Here is a 19,254-nt window from a genome sequence, read left to right as displayed (position 1 = left end):
GTTTTGGAAAACCTTGATACTTTTCTTTACAAACTCAGATAACAGTAACAATGGCTGACACAATTGATTCTTGAGCAATGTTGAGGTCAGGGGTGCCAACCCCCTGCACAACTGAAATCCAGATGGAACTTTTGGCTACCCAAAAACTTGACTATAATAATCTGTTGACCAGAAGCCATACTGGTAACATAAAACAGTTGACACATATTTTGTATGCTATATGTATAAATACTGTATTCTGATAATAAAGTGAACTAAAGAAAAATGTTATTAAGAAAAGGAAAGGGCTGCCTGGGTGGCTCGCTCAGTTAAGCATCTGCCTTTGCCTCAGGTCATTATCCCAGGGTCCTGGAATCAAGTCCTGCATCAGGCTCCTTGCTCAAAGGGAGCCTGCCTCTTCTTCTCCCACTGCTGCTCCCTTTGCCACTGCCCCTGCTTTTACTCTGTCTCTCTTTCAAATAAATAAAACCTTAAAAAAAAATCATAAGAAAGGGAAAATATACTTATAGTACTGTATTGTATTTATTTTTAAAAACCCACATAAGTGACCCATGCAGTTCAAACCTGTGCTGTTCAAAGGTCAACTGTATTACTTTTTAGACATGTATGTGTATCAAGATGTTCCACGTTTGAATTTTCTGTTTTAAACTTTCCAAATTTTCAAGAGACGATCTTTTCAAGGAAATACAAGATTATTAACTATATTAATTTTAAACAATTTCATTAAATTTTTGAAATAGAATAACACAACAGGATGCATATTTGTATGTGATTACAAATAAGTACTATAAAATATTTCTGCCCAGGGAAGTTCATTGTAGCATACACACACACACACACACACATTTTATACGGTATACATACTATAATATGTTGCACATAAAAGTACATATATATTTTTGCAGCTTCTGTTCATTATAATAGTAGGAAATATTTTTTTAAAGCTTGCTGATACAAGTACTTATCTCTACCACCGCAGAATAATGTGGCATATAAGGAATTGTTACAGTTTATGAAGGAAAAACATTGGAGAACATCAATATTAGCCAATTTGCTTTTCCAGTGCACGTCATTACAAAACCAGAAACATAACCTTATTGCATTCCTCATTTTTTTGAGAAATATAATTAAAGCTCTCCATTTATTGGCATTTGTTTTTTTTTAAGATTTTATTTATTTGACAGCGCACAAGCAGGGGGAGTGGCAGGCAAAGACCTGGGATCATGACCTCAGCCAAAGGCAAAGGCTTAATCAACTGAGCCACCCAGGTGCCCCTACTATCATTCTTTGGCAGTTTCATAAGAGTTGACAAGAGCCAAATTAAAGAATTTTGTAGACCTACACTGGCACTTCTTATATATAATATGGCTTTAAAACTTCTTAGTTATTTAATCATTAAACAGTAGATCTATCTGAATAGAATTAGTTCCATACTTAAAATTATGCTTATATCCTCATTTTTTATTTGAAAATCAGTTTCCTTTCTAACATAGCCTTGCTCTGCAAAAGCACCAACATGAATTCCCATTAGACTAGTCACTTTGTGTGCTTATGTACTGACATTCTAAGAAGCCAGTAAGAATCCCACATGAGATGTAATGCAAAGCTGCAGATCCAAACCCATCAACAAAGTTTTAGTGGCTAAAATCCAAGAGAAGTTTAGTTCTTGTTCACTTATTAGTTCAAAGGGTGAATTCTGATCTTCAGACAGTTTTTCTATAAGTAGTAATTAGGAGACCAGGGATTCATTTATCCATGGTCCTACTGTACTATGATTTCTCGTTATCATTTGCATCCAGCTATTGGAGGGAGAAACAGGGTGAAATTGGCTCTCACATTTTTTTTAACCTTTGTCCTAGACAAGACACCCCTTACACTTGATCCCATTGGCTAGAACTCCCTGGTAAGCTCACACCTAACTGCAAGGAAGGCTGGGACATGTAGCCAATTTGTGGGCCCAAGAAGAAGAGCAAATAGATTTCAGTAAATAGGAGTCACTGACACTGAAATTAATTCTATGCTGTATTTTAACATCTGAATGATGAAAAGTGAAAAAGCTAAGTTCCAGTGATGGAAAATGTACATAGCATGGTGTCATAACACGAGGATGAATTAAGAATGATTATAACTGGGCCCTATGCTATCTCTACCTTTAACAATTGAGTAAATAGGCAAATCATTTTGTAAAATTCCATTTGAGTTTTGTGACTGGATTATCTCTAAGATTAGCTACAGCTCTAAAATACTATAATTATACTTTTGACAGTTTCTGAGCAGTTGAGTGAGACTTAAATGTACAAAGTTCCAGCAAATTGAAAAAAGGTGAAGAATAATTTCTGAAATGAATATTAAGGTTCATGTGGCTGATTTTTATTACATATCAGAGTTAGGCTATTCTTTTTCTAGGAATTAAAATGAAAGTCAGTAATTATATTACATACCAATTGATTTTAGTCACAATTTTTCAAAAAATTGCATTTTTTTTTTTTACCATTGTGTGCTGACGCTGTTATTTCTGGTACATTGTAAGTACTGAGTAATCATATGCTGAATGAATAAATGCATAAATGGGTAAAATGAAATCTAACTTCGATAGCCTGAATTTTTGTCAAAAATATCTCTTATAGACTATCTCCATGGTTCACAGAAAAAAATACATACAAATAAAATGCACATAAGAAAAAGCTTCCTATAGAATTTAATACTTAAATGCAGGGCTCTCTTTTTGTTCAGATGATGTTGTAAACACAATTTTTATTGGTCTAATAACTAACTCTAGCAAAAGTCTAAAAACTGTAATTTAACAACTGGGACTGATAAATGTATAGACATACTGTAGTTCACATGAAGACTGCATTTTCCATAACACATTACTTACAAGAATTGATATTTTTGGAAGAATTTCCTAAGGGAAAGAACTAGAGAAGAAATGTATTATGTAAATGCGAGAGGATTTAGATTCTGAAGCTGGCAGAAAGCTTTGGAAACACTATGGGATAGACACATTTGGGCTTTCATATTCTTGAATATAGCTGTTATCCCATTCCCCTACCAACTTAGAGGAGAGTTTCCCTTTCTCCAGTGTTTATGGGAGAAAAAATTTTACTTCTATTCAGGTAAATCTAGGCAAATTTCCTCTACATTTATATAATTCTTGCATTTGTTCATTCAACAAATATTTTTGATTACATACATTTTCTTATAGCTTTCTTTTTAAAAAGATATAATTGGCATATAACATATTAGTTTCAGGTATACAGTGTAACAACTGGATGTTTGTATATATTATGAAATTATCACCATGATAAGTCTAGTTAACATCCATCACTGTGCAGAGTTACAAACTTTTTCCTTGTGATGAAAGCTTTTAAGATTTACTCTCTTAGCAACTTTCAAATATACAGCAGTATTATGATCTATAGTCACCATGCTATATATTATATCCTCATGATTTATTTATTTTGTAACTGGAAGTTTGTGGCTTTTTATCTCTTTCATCCATTTGCCCAATCTTCCACCACCCTCACCTCTGGCAACCACGAATCTGTTCTCTGTGTCCATGAACTCAGATTTGTTTTCTAATTTTCTACACTCTACATAAATGAAATCACATGGTATTTGTCTTCTATTTCACTTAGCATAATGCCCTCAAGTTCCATCTGTGTTGCCACAAATGGTAAAATTTCATTCTTTTTTATGGCTGAATAATATTCCTTTGTGTGTTTATGTGTGCACGTGAAATTTTCTTTATCCATTCATACATGAACGCTTAGGTTGTTTCTATATCTTGGCTATTGTAAACAACATCTCAATGAACATGGGGTGCAAATATCTTTATGTGTTGGTGTTTTTGCTTTATAACCAGAAGAGGAATTGCTGGATCATATGGTAGTTCTATTTGAAATTTTCTGAGGCACCTCCATACTGTTTTCCATAGTGGCTACACCAATTTACTCTCCCACCAACAGTGCACATCCTCACTGTCACTTGTTATTTCTTGTCTTTTTGATATTAGTCATTCTAACAGGCATGAAGTGATATCTTATTGTGGCTTTAATTTGCATTTCCCTAATGATTAGTGAGAGTGAGCATCTTTTCATGTACCTGTTGGCCATCTGTATGTCATCTTTGGAAAAATGTTCAGATCTTCTCAGTTTTTAGATTGGTGGTTTTGTTTTGCTCTGTTTGCTATTAAGTTGTAGGAGTTCTTTATATATTTTGGATATTGACCTCTTATCAGATACATGGTGTGCAAATATTTTCTCCCCTCAGTGGGTTGCCTTTTGTGTGTGTGTAGTTATGTTTCCTCTGCTGTACAGAGCTTTTTAGGTTGATGCCATCCCACCTGTATATTCTTACCTGTTAGTTTTCATAGATTAACTGACTATATATGCATAGGATTATTTCTGGGCTCCTTATTTTTTTCATCTGTCTGTGTGTCTAATTTTATGCCAATACCATATTGTTTTGATTATAGCCCTGTGATATAGTTTGAAGTCAGGGAGCATGATGCCTCCAGCTTTGTTTTTCTTTCTCAAGATTGCGTTGGTTATTTGGGTTTTTTTATGGGTCCATCTTCAAATATTTATCAAACATTTTCTGTGGGCAAAAGATAGCTCTAGTTCTAAATGCATACTAGTGAGGTAAGCATCGTGCTCTCATGTGATGTATAATCCCAAAAATAAATCCCACATTGGAGTAAAAAATTTGGCACTCATCAATTATAAAAACACAAAACATTAGAAAATTAAAATTAATATAAAGAGACTTGTTTAGTGTGGAGAGTTAAATGAAGTGAGGTAATGGAGGGTTAAACCTTTTTCCTCTACCTTTTAGTATCCAGAAGAATGTGGAAAGGCTAGGAAAAATATTACAGATCTAAAAATAAAAAAGAACCTATTTTTAAAGATAGGTATTGTGAATTCTATTAATTCATTTATTTATTCTGCAAATAGAGTTCTTACTATGGGCCACACACATAAAGACTAATAAGATATTCTCTAGATAAGAAATATAATTAGAATACAATATAACAATTATAAAAAAGAACCACAATGTTATAAACAAGATGGAAGTGCCACTTAATACAAGCAAGCATGTGTTGTAATTTAAGAAAACTTGGACACTTTGTAATTTAAGAGAACTTGGGCATATATGAAAAAATTCCAGGAAGGATCATGGTGTAAAATAGATATTGTACAGAAAAGGCACTGTATTTGAACTAGAGATTCAAATCTCACAGCTCACTATGAATTTGGACACATGACATTAACTTTCTGAGCCTCAATTTCCTCATACATGTCACAGAATTACACCTTCTGCAAAGGGTTGTTACAAGAATTTAAAATATAGGTCCAGGTACTGATGCATAGCGGATCCTCTATAAATGGTCACCAGTGTTAGGATTGTATATGGAGTCTTATAAATTCAAGTTTTAAGAGTTGTCAAGGATGTTCCAGATAAAGAAAACACAAACAGAAAAGCTGTAATAATAGAATGACTTTGTATTAGGTCTGCAGGTAACAATTGAGAAAGTGGAAGGAGGTGGGCTGAATAGAGAAAAGATCGGTAGAGAATGACTCTAGAGAGGTAAAATGGTAGAAGTTAGGTAATGAAGGACTTGTATGATAGGATACAGAATCAGATTTTTTTGTTACAGAAAATTACTCTGGCAACAACTGGAGTGTGAATTAGAGATGAGCAACATGGCAGTTAGATCACACACAAAACATTTGGAGACATGTATCCATTCCTCCTATGTACCCAGCACAACAATAGGTGATATTGATAGACAAACAAAATGATATCTACCTTTAAATCCAGGAGAAAAATGATGAAGATTGACATAGTGGAAGCAAAGGGAGTGAAATGTGCACAACAGATTTGGAGAACTTTGGAGGTATAATTGACAGGAATATATAACCCCATGGACGTGAGATAGGAGGGACAGAGAAGGGTCAGTATGATGGTCAACTTGCTGATTGAATCACTGAGTAGGTTAGGGGCAGGTTAGCCCTGAGTGAAGAACATAGTCTCTAGAGGAAAGAATGCTTGGGTTCAAATCCTGCCTTCATCATTTTGTAACTGATAACATGGGTAAGTAACTCCTCCACTGCCTAGTGTTATGCCGGCAGAACAGGGGAGACTTGAAGTTCAGTAAAGTGGAGAAATTTTTCTAGAGTGAAATTTTTATAATAAATAAAAAAGCTTTAAGCAGAAATATAAGCAAGGTATATGGGGAGGTGTGGCTGCTGTCCTGCCCAAGGCAGGAGCCACCAGCTACATGTGACTAATAAAGCTGAAATTCAGTTTTAAAAATTTAGCTCTTTAGTCACACCAGTTGTGCTTTAAATGCTCGGTAGTTAAATCTGTCTAGTGGTTACCATATTAGACAACAATTGTACAAAATATTTTCATCACAACAGATGTATTGGACAGTGCTGAGCTCCTTTTAAGAACTTAGAAAGAACAAGATGAGAACATTTTAAAGAGAGGTCGGAGAAAGAAAGATGTTCCTGGACATTTCAGGGTGAGTTTAGAGTGCAGACATATTTTTGTTCCATGTGAATGTTTACCAAATCCCCTCTCCACTGGAGAGAAACTTAATCAAGGACACCATATCATTCAGTCTCATTCTAGCCAACTGATGATTTGTCCAATGGGTTATTGAATAAAGTGGTTATTTGAGAGTGAAGAACAATATTCATCAGCTCAAAATCAGTCTTTGACTCAATGCTGACCTTGCTATACCACACACAAGAACCCAATTTTCCAGAAAAAACCAACACCCCTGTTCCCTCAACTCACTAACACACCCCAAAGGGTACAACCAACTAGATACCTGATATTCAGCATATGACATTATATACCTTCTATTATGGAGAGGACTTGAAAGAGGCACATAATCTGGATTTAGATGTTTCTCTGCTCATCGTGTTATACAAGCACGAACATTCTTAGACTTGCTAAATGCCTTATCCACTCTTCTGTTATGATGGTATCATCACCTTAAGGAAATTGTTTTATGGAAAAGATGAAATTCAAAATTATGATTCATAAGACTTATCAGTTAACTGATGATCAAGAAGCAGCTGGTATTATAAAATGATGAAATTTCTGTTAAAGTTTTTTCCAGCCTAACAATTTAAACCATTTTTAGGTTTGGACACTATCTTATGCCTAGAGGATGTGCTATATGGTCTTTATGTATGCTATCTTTCTCTCATAGCCAGAACTCGTGTGTTAGGTCTCCTGTATGGAGTTTGACGTGAACCTGCCCCTAGGAAAGTAAATGGCCCACTTGTTTGTTTTATGTAACTGAAGTGATCTCTCTACCAATTAAAAACTGATACTGCAACTTGGCCAGTTGAGGTTCTGCATATCAATCAGTGAGCAATCCTAAACTGAAGATTATAGAGTTGCCATGGGCAATGGATCTGTTTTAAGGAAAACTGGATTCCTGTTTCCCTACAGGAACTCCAGCCCCATTTATGCTTCTCTACATATTATCTCTTTCATACTTACTACGTTTTAACATTGTATAAAATTTACTTATTTATTAGTGTTTAATGTTACATATTATACATTACTTCATTATTGAATGTTAGTGACTCAGGGACAGAAAGATTTGTCCGCCGAAGTATCTCACTGTATAGAACAGTGCCTAAATATGTAAGTAATTAAACAAATATATATTGAGTGACTTGAAGCATGAATGGAGCCAGAGACTCCCCTAATGTCACCAGTTCAGTGATAAAAGGCATTGGAAGACTGCTATAATCCATTATACATAGGATCAGATCTCACAAGAATATTCTACGTCACCTTTACAAGTTGAAACAAATAAAACATACATACTCAAGGTTCTGGCTAAAGGCAAAAGTAACAATGAGTTGATAATAGGGTTAACAAGTCATAAATACCAGTTGTGACCCCAAGACAGAAGAGGACTAGTCCTGCACAAAGCAAGGGTATTACCTGTGCTTGCATTTTTCCTTCTTTTCTCCCTTTCTTCCACTAGCGTTTGTAGATCATTTTTATTGAGATGGGGTAATAATAGACTTAGGGAAGTAAAAGGTGTCACCTGAAGTCTTGGACTTAGACACCTAGGCTCTTGGGGCTGTCTGCAATAACTGATGAGATTTTGGATTGTTTGCTTTTCTGGAGAGAATTGGGTATGTTTGCAATTTTAAGGTTGGATATGTTATGGGGAAGTATTATTTTTTAGAGATGTAGTTTAGGTAGAAGGATATATAAGGAAATCAAGTAGCCAAAGGAGTAATTTTGTTAACATTTCATGGTTTGAGCAACCATCAACACTGAACCCTCCTTCTACTGGCAGAAGAGGAAACAACATGTGTTTATTCAATTTCTCACTATGGAGACAGAGAAATGGCACCCACGAGCAGTGAGGGTATATGAAAGTATGTGAAGCTCAGCCTTGGATATTGTATCTGAAATGAATGATGTAAAGAAATAAGATGGTTGACATTTATTAAAGATGGCTTTGACTGTGACCATTATGTGCCAAGTCCAGCTTTAAGTGTTTTACAAATATTAACTCATTTAGGAACTTTTAGTAGTCATTGGTGCTCTCTGCCAAATGTTCTGGGCTCAGTATGATTGCACTCCCTGATGTCCTTCAGGTATAACTAAATGACCAGTTTTGGCTTCTGAGTTGTAAGTAGAAATGATAGGTCTCACTTTTAGGCCTACCAACTAGTTGCCAATATGATATGCTCCAGCCCTCTCTTAAAGGCCATTTACAATGCTCCAGGGAATATCTCTTCCTTCAGCCTGGATATAGGAGCCTGGATGACAAAAACATAGAGCTGTCACCTAGCCAACCCATAAATGAACATGTTCCATGAGCATAAAATGAATCTTTGTTTTTAAGTTAGTGAGATGGGGAGGAATTATTTGTTATCAGGGTATAGCTTTCCCTGGCCTAATACCAACCCTTGTGACTAGGTATTGTTATTCCCATTTACAGAGAAAACTGAGCCACAGAGAGGTTAAGTAACTTAAAGAAGCTCACACAGTAGGAAGCAGCAGAGCCAGAATTCAGACTCAGGCTGGCTTCAGAGTCTATGCTCCAACTGATAGGCTATGCTGCCTCCGTAGACTGTCATTTATAAAGGCTAATTTCTGTTCTTTCTGATTTTTGGAATTCCAGACTTTGTTACTGTATGTCTTCCAAGATTCTCCATTAGCTACCATTATTAGTGCAGGCCCTCCAATATGTTTAACTTTTTTTTTTCAATAGCCAGGGTCATTGTGGTACTTATAAGCCAGACCCCTGAAAGAAATATGTGTATATGTTTATCTTAAAAGCAAGAGGGATTTACTGAAGGAGTTTAAGCAAAGGAATTACATGACCCAATTGTATTTAAAATAAGCCAGATGACCTTTATATATATGTCACAATTAATTAAAAATATATTAAAACAAATTCACTAAAAATAACAATGCTGATAGGATATCTCAACGTTCCCAACAAATTGAGTCATAAATGTCAGAGAAGTTTAAATAATTGGAAACCATAGTAATACTCTCTTCTCATTGTAATGCTAACCTCAAATAAATCCGAACTCAGACACGGTATACTCTTTACAATCCTTAGAAATGGTTTCTATAAAGGTCTGACTAAGGAAATATATTCTGAAAGTCCCACAGAGCTCCTCTTCTATTCCCTATTGATTTTAAAGTGTTTTCAAAACGTCCGGTTAAACATTTGGAACTCTATTTTAGAGGTAACAAAAGAAGCTCTGAAAAACTAAGACTGGATTTAACATTTAATAAAACTGCCAATTGCTTTTCAATTCAGTAGCTGAAAAAATATTTAGACAGTAAATTGAAAGTTTTTATACCTATCATTGCAGAGTGGTGTTTATTTCCAGAATGTCTCAGGTAGAAATATGTAATCAGGCTGAGGTCTAAGAAAATTTTTGTTTACAGTGGCTCATACCTTCTCCTAGAAGTGAGACCATACTTATTGCCAACTTTTGCCTTTCATTGTTTCCATAATTGCCAGACACTTTAAGTCAGATTTTAAAAATCTGAAAATAAAACAAAATCACAATTTCACCCATTACACTTGAAAACTGCAGAGGAAGTTCTCTATTAATTGTCTGTATTGTGCCATTCCTAGAGAATATAGGTGTAGATGTCAGCACACAAAATCAACAATGTTTCGTTTGTAGGGTTCCTAAGATGATAAGATTCATAAAATACGAAGAACATAAATTTCATTTAGGCCGTATAAAAGAGAGAAGCTATGCTTATAAAGCTCTGTTTTCCCTCTTTTATAGAAGAGTTAGACATATCCGTGTGTGCATGTTTATTTTGATTTGCTATTATGGGGTTTTTTGTTTGTTTTTTACAATTATTCCAATTGTAATTACTTCTTTCTATGTGAATAGAGAATATTAATAAATTTAGGGCCATTGTTCCTAGGTAAGGTTTGCCAGAGGTCAATGCATTCTTTTCATAAAATTACATTTGCATATTTGCACTTAGGAAGAATGAATTAACATACGCAAATTCTATGGCTTTTTTTTTTTTTTGGTTCATCTTGCTGCATGACCCTATTGTCTTAATCTACTTAGAGTGAGGTTTGTCCATTTGTTTGAGGTCTAATAAGATTACTAAGCAAGGACCTTTGCTTAGCAAGTACTGTTGGGAATAAAAACCAGGGATGCAGTGAATAAATTTTTGTCGTTAACATTGCCTAGTCATGGTATAAATTTTTATCGTAAGCTTTCTCCAGTGATAGAGAAGAATGGTCAAGAATTTGGGTGCTGAGGTAAAACTGTAGGCTGGAGATGACCTTTGTCTCAACATGAGCAAGCCTGGAAGTTTATATGCCCAGGACCACTGAGACCTTGAAAGCATCAACTATTAGAAAGGGTACTGAAAGCAGTCATGAGACTGTATGGTCTGGATATTACTTTTAGTAGAATATTAATGGGCATAGCCTGACTCAGAAAACAGAGTCCCCTCAAGTCTGGAGACCCTAAAACAATGAATTGACAGTGTCTATTTAGAATCCAGTACAAAACACCTAAAATAGGAACTAAGATTTTACTATTTGTGTAGTATAGTTCTCTAATAGTGAATATGAAAAAACTGAGCTTTGCTGTTTGTGCTGGGAATTTTACCATTATCAATCTCATCTGTCTAAATACTTACTATGTGATTATTACATGGACAAGAATGTCACAATGAAAGGAATAAGCATTAATTCCAAATTAAGGTTATGACTGAAGTCTGTCAATTGCCCATTTTCTTAGTCCCTTAAATGAGGAAAGAATAGTTCTTATAATTATATTATTTATTTACCTGAAAGGAACAGGAAGAGCTAACCATATGGTTTAGAATCACAATTAGATGGTTCCTTGCGGTGAGCTCAGTAATCCATGGTAATTTGATACAAACTGACATTTGGCTAAAACTGTGACAAGGATAAACGCCAATTTTCTTTGGGAAATAAGTGAATAATCTCCTACAATCCGGAAACTGGGAAAAATAGGAAGTACAGGCTAAAATTTAGATTTGTAGCTGAATATAAGCTCATAAGTGTTATAGGACTTTCCTTCCTCCAGATTTTCAGCAAGAATATAACTCGCGGTCGCCCCTTAGATCCCTTTCTTTTTGCCTTACACACTTGTTTATTTTTCTTGAAAATGTCCCCAGTGACTGCAGACATTTTTCTTAACAGGTGATTTTTCAATGAAATGTCATTTTGGCTTTGTGAGTATCCTTAGTGGCATGTACCAAATGACTCATTTCATTTGTGACCAGAGCCAAATTCAAATTTAATTTTCCAGAGGGGACAAGTTAATATATAACCTATTGTGCCACCTGGCATCCTAAATTAAATTTCCTGAACAGTTTTTACTGAGAACAGGATCAGGTATAGGTTTTGTAAAGGCATTTTCAGCTGTCAGCTGTGACTTCAATCACTTTTATAGTTATATAATTAATCCATTTGTTATAATTAATAAACAATAAATACCCAGGATTCTTAATTTTGAAAATGACAACTGGATCATTTAGTTCTCTGGAACTGCAATGGCATATACTCTAACATTAGAGAAATATGAAAACCTGCCATTATAAATCATATATTAGATATTGTGCCTCACGAATGCTATCATAGAGTGGAATGTTCATTAGAGTCAAATCCAAACCAGCTTAATTCCAAAGCTCATATTTCTACCACATAATGGTAGAGTTATAGGTGTTTTGTTGCATTTTATGAAAAGGGTGAACATTATGAAGTTAAATACAGAAAAAAGAGTTTTCAGACTACTTCAAAATGGTGTCTAGACACAAAGCCCTAATAACTTATATATTAAAAAACAAAAACAAAAACCTGAGGCTGTGTATATACAGACTTCTGAGTTACTATTAAGGCCACTTGCTATGCTGAGTAGCCTGTCATGTTACTTAAACACTATAATTATAACACAATAGTGTCCCGTAACTCATCAATTTACATTCTAGCAGCAATTTGCTCACTCATGTCCAAATATTCAAGATTACTCTATATGTTTGGCTAAACCCAAATGAGCCATTTTAAATAGTAAACAAAACATTTTATACTGCTTTGTTTTTTAAAAAATAAGATGAATTTGTGAATGAAATGATATTTTCTTCTTTATTCTTACTTCAGAAACAGTTACTCCCTTTCTTATTCTTAATCAGAAGTTAAGACTATAGACCCTGAATCAGATTCAAATCTCAGGTCTACCACCTCTTAGCTGGGCAACTTTGGGAAGTAGTATGACCTCTCTGGGTTCTATCTAGATAGTGGGGATGACAATGACTGTAATAACAAGAAGTATAACACTGACCTCATTTAGTAATTATGAGAATTAAACAATTTTATTTATGTAAAGAACTTTAGGCTCTCTGCTCCTTTGACAGACAGCTGCATCTTCTGGTGCAGTGCCAGGGACACATGGTGAAGGTCAGAGTAAATGGATTTGGCCATATTGGGCACCTGGTCAGCAGGACTGCTTTTATCTCTGGCAAAGTGGTTATTGTCGTTATTAATGACCCCTTCATTGGCCTCAACTACATGGTCTACATGTTGCAGTATGATTCTATCTACAGCAAATTCAACAGCACAATCAACAGCACAGTCAAGGCTGAGGATGGGAAATTTGTCATCAAGAGAAAGCCCATATCATCTTCCAGGAGCAAGAATCCTGTCAACATCAAATGGTGTGGTGCTGGTGTTGAGTATGTTGTAAGGTCCACTGGGGTCTTACCACCATGGAGAAGGCTGGAGTTCATTTGAAGTGTGGCCACGAGGGTCATCATCTCTGTCCTTTCTAATGATGCCGTGTTAGCGATGGGTGTGAACCACGAGAAGTATGACAACTCCCTTAAGGTTCTCAGCAATGCCTCCTGATGCTTGGCCCCTCTGGCCAAGGTCATCCATGATAACTTCGGTATTGTGGAGGGACTCATGACCACAGTCCAGGCCATCATTGCCACCCAGAAGACCATGAACAGCCCCTCTGGGAAGCTGTGAAGTGATGGCCATGGGGCTGCCCAGGACATCATCCCTGCTTCTGTTGGCACTGCCAAGGCTATAGGCAAGGTCATTCCTGAGCTGACTAGGAAACTCACTGGCATGGCCTTCCAAGTCCCCACCTCCAATATGTCAGTTGTGGATCTGACCTGCTACCTGGAGAAAGCTGCCAAACATGATGACATCAAGAAGGTAGTGAAGCAGGCATTGGAAGGCACCGTCAAAAGCATCCTGGGTTACATCAAGGACCAGGTTGTCTCCTGTGACTTTCACAGTGACACCCATTCTTCTACCTTCAATGCTGGGGCTGGCATTGCTCTCAATGACCACTTTGTCAGGCTCATTTTCTGGTTTGGCAATGAATTTGGCTACAGCAACCAGGTGGTAGACTTTATGGTCCACATGGCCTCCAAAGAGTAAGAGCCCCCTGGACCACCAGTCCCAGTGAGAGCAGGGGGAAGAGAGAGGCCCTCAGTTGCTGGGAAGTCCTTGCCCCAACTCATCCCGTAAGACAGTGAGAATCTCATGACCTCTACACAGTTTCCATCCCAGACCCCCTAAAGAAAGGGAGGGGCTTGGGGAGTCCTAGTTTGTCATGTATCATCAATAAAGTATACTGTACCCCAAAAAGAAACCAAACTTCAAACTATACTTACACATAGTGCTCAAAAAACATCATGTACTACTATTAGTTATTAACGTCTTCATATTTATAATGCCTTAGCATGATCGCTGGTCTATCTGTAATACTCAGTCCCCACTCACTGCTATATTTTTTTCTCCTTTTCTTCCTTTTTGCCTCATTTCTTCTGACCATAGTTGGTAAATAAAAATTGCAAAATATTTAGAAATAAAGAAGATATGTGATATCTTTCCATCTAAGCACATGCACTATAAATATTTTGGAATGTTTTTTCTCAGTTCCCACAAGGTATACATATATACACTGCTATCACGTTATATGTATAATTCTAGGTCTTGCTTTATTCACATAATGTTAAAAAATTTTTAAAAATACCTTCATTACAATAACAGTTTAAGCTATAAATATATAATAGGTTTTAATAGTTTAAGCTATGAATTTATACTAGGTTATTCAACAATCTTCCCACTGTGAATCAGTTAGCTTATTTCTATCTCTTTTTTCTTTTTCTTCTTTTTTTAATTCATGATAGCTAATGCTATGATTCATTCACTCACCAAGTTAGAATCTTTTCTGGCTAGATGATAAAGTAGGGAACAAAAAGGACAAAAGCCCTACCTTTGTGGAACTAATGTTCTAGCTGAGGAAGGAGCAATATACAGATGACCTCTCTGTACATATAAAGGAATGGCATATACTATAAAGAACACAAAAGTAAGATATGGGTATACATGGTAGTGAGGAGGCTTTTAAAAAAGCTGAATTTGGAAAGTCTCTCTGGGGAAAACATATTTGAGCAAACATTTGAATGGAATGATTAAATCATAAAAATTCTGGTGCGTAAAACTTCTTATTGCAAATCTTTTTGACTATTTGTATTTCTGTATGTGGATGAAAATCAATAAATGTAAGAAATGTACGTAATTTCATGTCATATCCTAAAGTCGCTCCCCAGCAGGCACTTAACATAAAAAATCTAACATTATACCTCATTACCAGCGCAATATAAACATTCTCAACTCAGTGGTTCCCACATGAGAGGTTCAAAATATGGCTCAGAGAGTACCATGAGTACTCAGGCCAATTTCCTTATCTGGTAGGTTAGAGGTCATATATCTGAAAACCAACTTTGGTTTCGTATTTGCCAGCAAAATCCTCACCTTTCTATAAAAGAAAATGTAATCAACATCCATGGATATGATTTGAACAGGTTCATCTCTTTGGGTTCAAGTTTATTGGCAGCAGCATACCTACTTATCTTTATACTTATGAAACAATCCAAAATATCCTGTGGAATCCCAGTAGGCAGAAACCTGTTATATTCAGCAATATGTAACCTGCAAAGGGTTTCTGACAGAGTGCATAATGGAGATTGCCTTTGCTTAGAACTTTACATAATCACTTACAGTCCGCCTTCCTGGAGAAGTTCCCACATTCAGCACTACAGTCCTTTGATCACAATGCAATACGACAAATGTCAGGAAATACATTCCCATAAAGTGAAATAAGTCTTGTTCTTTAACCTAGAAATGACTATAAACATTACCTTCATGGAAATTTCTCTCATATGCATATTCTCAGCTTCTGCAAGGAGAACACTGAATGACAATTAGGTAGTGGTGTTTTAATTGAAGACAAGATTAAACCTTACTTATCAGATTCTCACATAGTGCAAGCTGATCATTTTGGTCTGTATGCTATAGTCAAGACATGACACATTGACCTCAAAGCATTCGAGAATTGTTTAATTTTCTTTGACTAAAAGAAAAAATGAAATGGATTTTAGTACATTGTCTCGAGAAAGAATTATACAGTATTTATCCTTTTGTAGTATGCTTATATATTTAGAAATGGCATTTTTTTCTTAACATTTCCTTTTGTAATATAACACTGTAGGTTTCTACCTCACATAGATGAGAAGTTGCAGAGCTTAAAAAACCTAAACAAATACTTAGTTACAAGTCCAAGCTTCATTAGATTCAAGAGTAGGAAATAGTGATTAAGAAAGAGAAGAAAAGCAATGAGATGAGAACAGATCTAGAAACTATAGAGGAGAATTATGTTAACATCGGGCATGTAAGGGTCGGAAGTACCATGAGAGGAGAAAGCAGAGAGAGTAGAAAAAGAGACCTAAATCATAGATAGAAATTAAGAGACAAGAGGGAAAGAAAGAGAAAATAAATGTCAGTAGAGAGGATTGTCAGGTATCAAATAATAATTAAAAAAATGTCAGAAAGGGCAGAGAGGGGAAGTAAAAGATCTAGAGAAGAGGTAAAAGACCTAAAGTCGGGGTTCTTTTGACGGAAAATTACACAATATCACTACAACTATGTTGCAATTAAGAAGAAAATATCTCAACGATACATAAGTTTCTCAGAGAACACAAGACATAAAAGTTACCAGATCTTTCCAAGGACTAGCACCAGGAACTAGAAAGCTGACAGTGTCAAGGATTCTTTTTCTTCTACTCTTCCCACTGGCTTCTGGTTGGAAGTTAGGTTTTTCTAATGTCTGCCTTTCATTGCTAGTTATTTATCAACATCAAAGAGTGCTAGGATTTCTGAATTTTAATCCCAAATTATCAAAGATGATCATTCAATCCAGTCAGGTCAAGGATCCACCCCTGGTATAATTGCTTCAGTCATTCTTCATGAGGGAGTGATAATTAAACTGAGATGAGTTAGTCTTCCACCTGTGGGAAAGTTCTCAGGGAAGGAAGTCCTGGAATAGGTAGGAAAGTTCAAAGATAGCAACTTCTTAGAAGTAAAGAAGATAAATGAAAGGAGTAATGGGAGAAAAATGCCTGCAGTCAGTATAGGAGTTTTGAAGAAAAACAAACAGGAGGAGAGAATGGGAGAGACAGAACATGTTAAAGAGGAATCAACCCAATGATAACCACAGTGCCTCCCCTTCATAAATTTGTTTGTGAAAACTACCTAACACCACAGAAACTGATTTTCGGCTCGGCATTTTTAGGAAGAATGAAATGCCTACTAATGAGTTCACATAACGTAATCTTCCACAACTGACATATTGAGGGCAAGGATGACTTTTTTTTTTCTGATTGTGGTGAGAAAATTAACAGGGGATCTACCCTTGTAATAGATGTTTACATGTACAATACAATACGATTAACTATAAGCAAAATGTTGTATGGCAGTTCTCTAGAACTTATTTGTCTTGAATAACAAATTCCTTGTGCCTTGTGCTGTGCCTTGATTAGTACCTCCCCAATTATCCCTCCCTTCAGCCCCTGGCAACCATTCTTGCCTCTGCTTCTATGAGTTTGACTATGTTAGATACCTGACAGAAGTGGAATCAGTGTTTGTCTTTTTTATGACTGGCTTATTTCACTTAGCATAATGTCTTCAACTTTCAACCATGTTGTCATGTATGTTGGGATTTCTTTCTTTTTTAAGGTGGGATGATAATTCATTGTGGGTATATATCAAATTGTCATTATCTGTTCATCTGTTGATGGACATTTAGGTTGTTTCCACATGTTGGCTATTGTAAATAGTGCTGCAGTGAACATGGGAGTGCTGATATATCTTCAAGATCCCAATTTCAATTATTTTAGTTAAATACTCAGAAGTGGGATTGCTGAATCCTATGGCGGTTGTATTTTTAGTTTTTTTAAGGAATTTTCGCACTGTTTTCCATAGAAGCTGTGCCATTTTGAATTCTCAACAACAGTGTAGGAGGACTCCAATTTCTCCACATCCTCACCAATACTTTTTGGTCTCTGTCTCTCTCTTTGATAATAGGCATCCCAACAGGTGTGAGGTAATATTTCATTGTGGTTCTGATTTATAGTTCGTAGACAGTGATGATGAGCATCCTTTCATATATTTGTTGGTTGTTTGCATGTTTTCTTTGGAGAAATGTCTGCTCAAGTCCTTAGTCTTTTAAAAAAAAATTGGGTTATTGGCGGGGGTGTTTTGTTATCGAGTTGTAGAAATTCATTATATATTTTAGATATTAATCCCTTACTAGACACCTGGTTTATATCAAATATTTGTCCCATTCCATAGATTGCCTTATTGTTTAGTTGATTATTTTCATTGCTTTGCAGAAGCCTAGTTTGATGTAGCCTCACTTGTTTATTTTTGTATTTGTTGCCTGTAATTTTGGTGACAGCAAAAAGATATTGCCAAGACCAATGTCAATCTTTCTTTTCTATGATTTCTTCTAGGACTTCTACAGTTTCAGGTCTTACATTTAAGTCTTTAATTAATTTTGAGTTGATTTATGTGTATGGTATAAGGTATGGCTCCAATTTTACTCTTTTGCCTGTGGCTGTCTAGTTTTCCCAACACCATTTATTGAAGAGGCCATCTTTTCTCTGTTTTGTATTTTTGGCACTGTTGTTGAAGATCAGTTAACCAAATATGTATGAATTTATTTCTAGGATCTGTATTATGTTCCACTGGTCTCTCTCTATATGTTCTTTTGTCAGTACCATCGTGTTTGACTGCTGTAGCTTTGTAATATAATTTGAAATCAGAAAGTGTGATGCTTCCAGCTTTGTTCTTTTTCCCCAGGTTTGATTTGGACTTTCAGATTCCTTTGTAGTTTCATACGAATTTAAGAATTGTCTTTTCTATTTCTGTAAATAAAAATCTCATTGGGATTTTGATAATTACTGCATCGAATCTATAGGTCATTTTGATTAGTATGGACATTTTAACAGAATTAAGTCTTCCAAACCACCAACATGGGGATGTCTTTCCATTTGCTTGTATTTTCTTTAATTTCTTTCATCAGTGTTTTCTAGTTTTTGGTGTGTAAGTCTTTTTCCTTCTTAGTTAAGTCTATTTCTAAGTATTTTTAAAAATTGTTAATGTTATTGTAAATGATCATGTTTTTCTCATTTCTTTTTCAGATTGTTGTTAGTATGGGGAAACCCAATGATTTTTGTATGTAGATTTTGTATCCTGCAACTTTACTGATTGTATTTATTAGTTTTAGCAGTTTTTTTATTTTTTTGAAAAGTCTTTAGGGTTTTCTGTGTATAAGAGTGTGTCATCTGCAAACAGGCAATTTTACTTAGTTCTTCTGATTTGGG

At 35.5% G+C, this 19,254-nt stretch overlaps 1 protein-coding gene and 1 pseudogene across 1 annotated transcript in view; both read left to right on the top strand.

Annotated features, from left to right (window-relative positions):
• The window catches only part of SYT1 (synaptotagmin 1), an 820,357-nt gene that overhangs the window by 246,890 nt on the left and 554,213 nt on the right, over positions 1–19,254 (top strand). The window lies entirely within an intron of this gene.
• Positions 12,965–13,963, top strand: LOC123780825 (glyceraldehyde-3-phosphate dehydrogenase pseudogene; annotated as a pseudogene).

This window comes from Ursus americanus, chromosome 17 (assembly GCF_024610735.1).
Source record: "Ursus americanus isolate L20-20 chromosome 17, mUrsAme1.1.p, whole genome shotgun sequence".
Taxonomy (NCBI): Eukaryota; Metazoa; Chordata; class Mammalia; order Carnivora; family Ursidae; genus Ursus; species Ursus americanus.
This window is presented reverse-complemented; position numbering and strand designations above follow the sequence as displayed.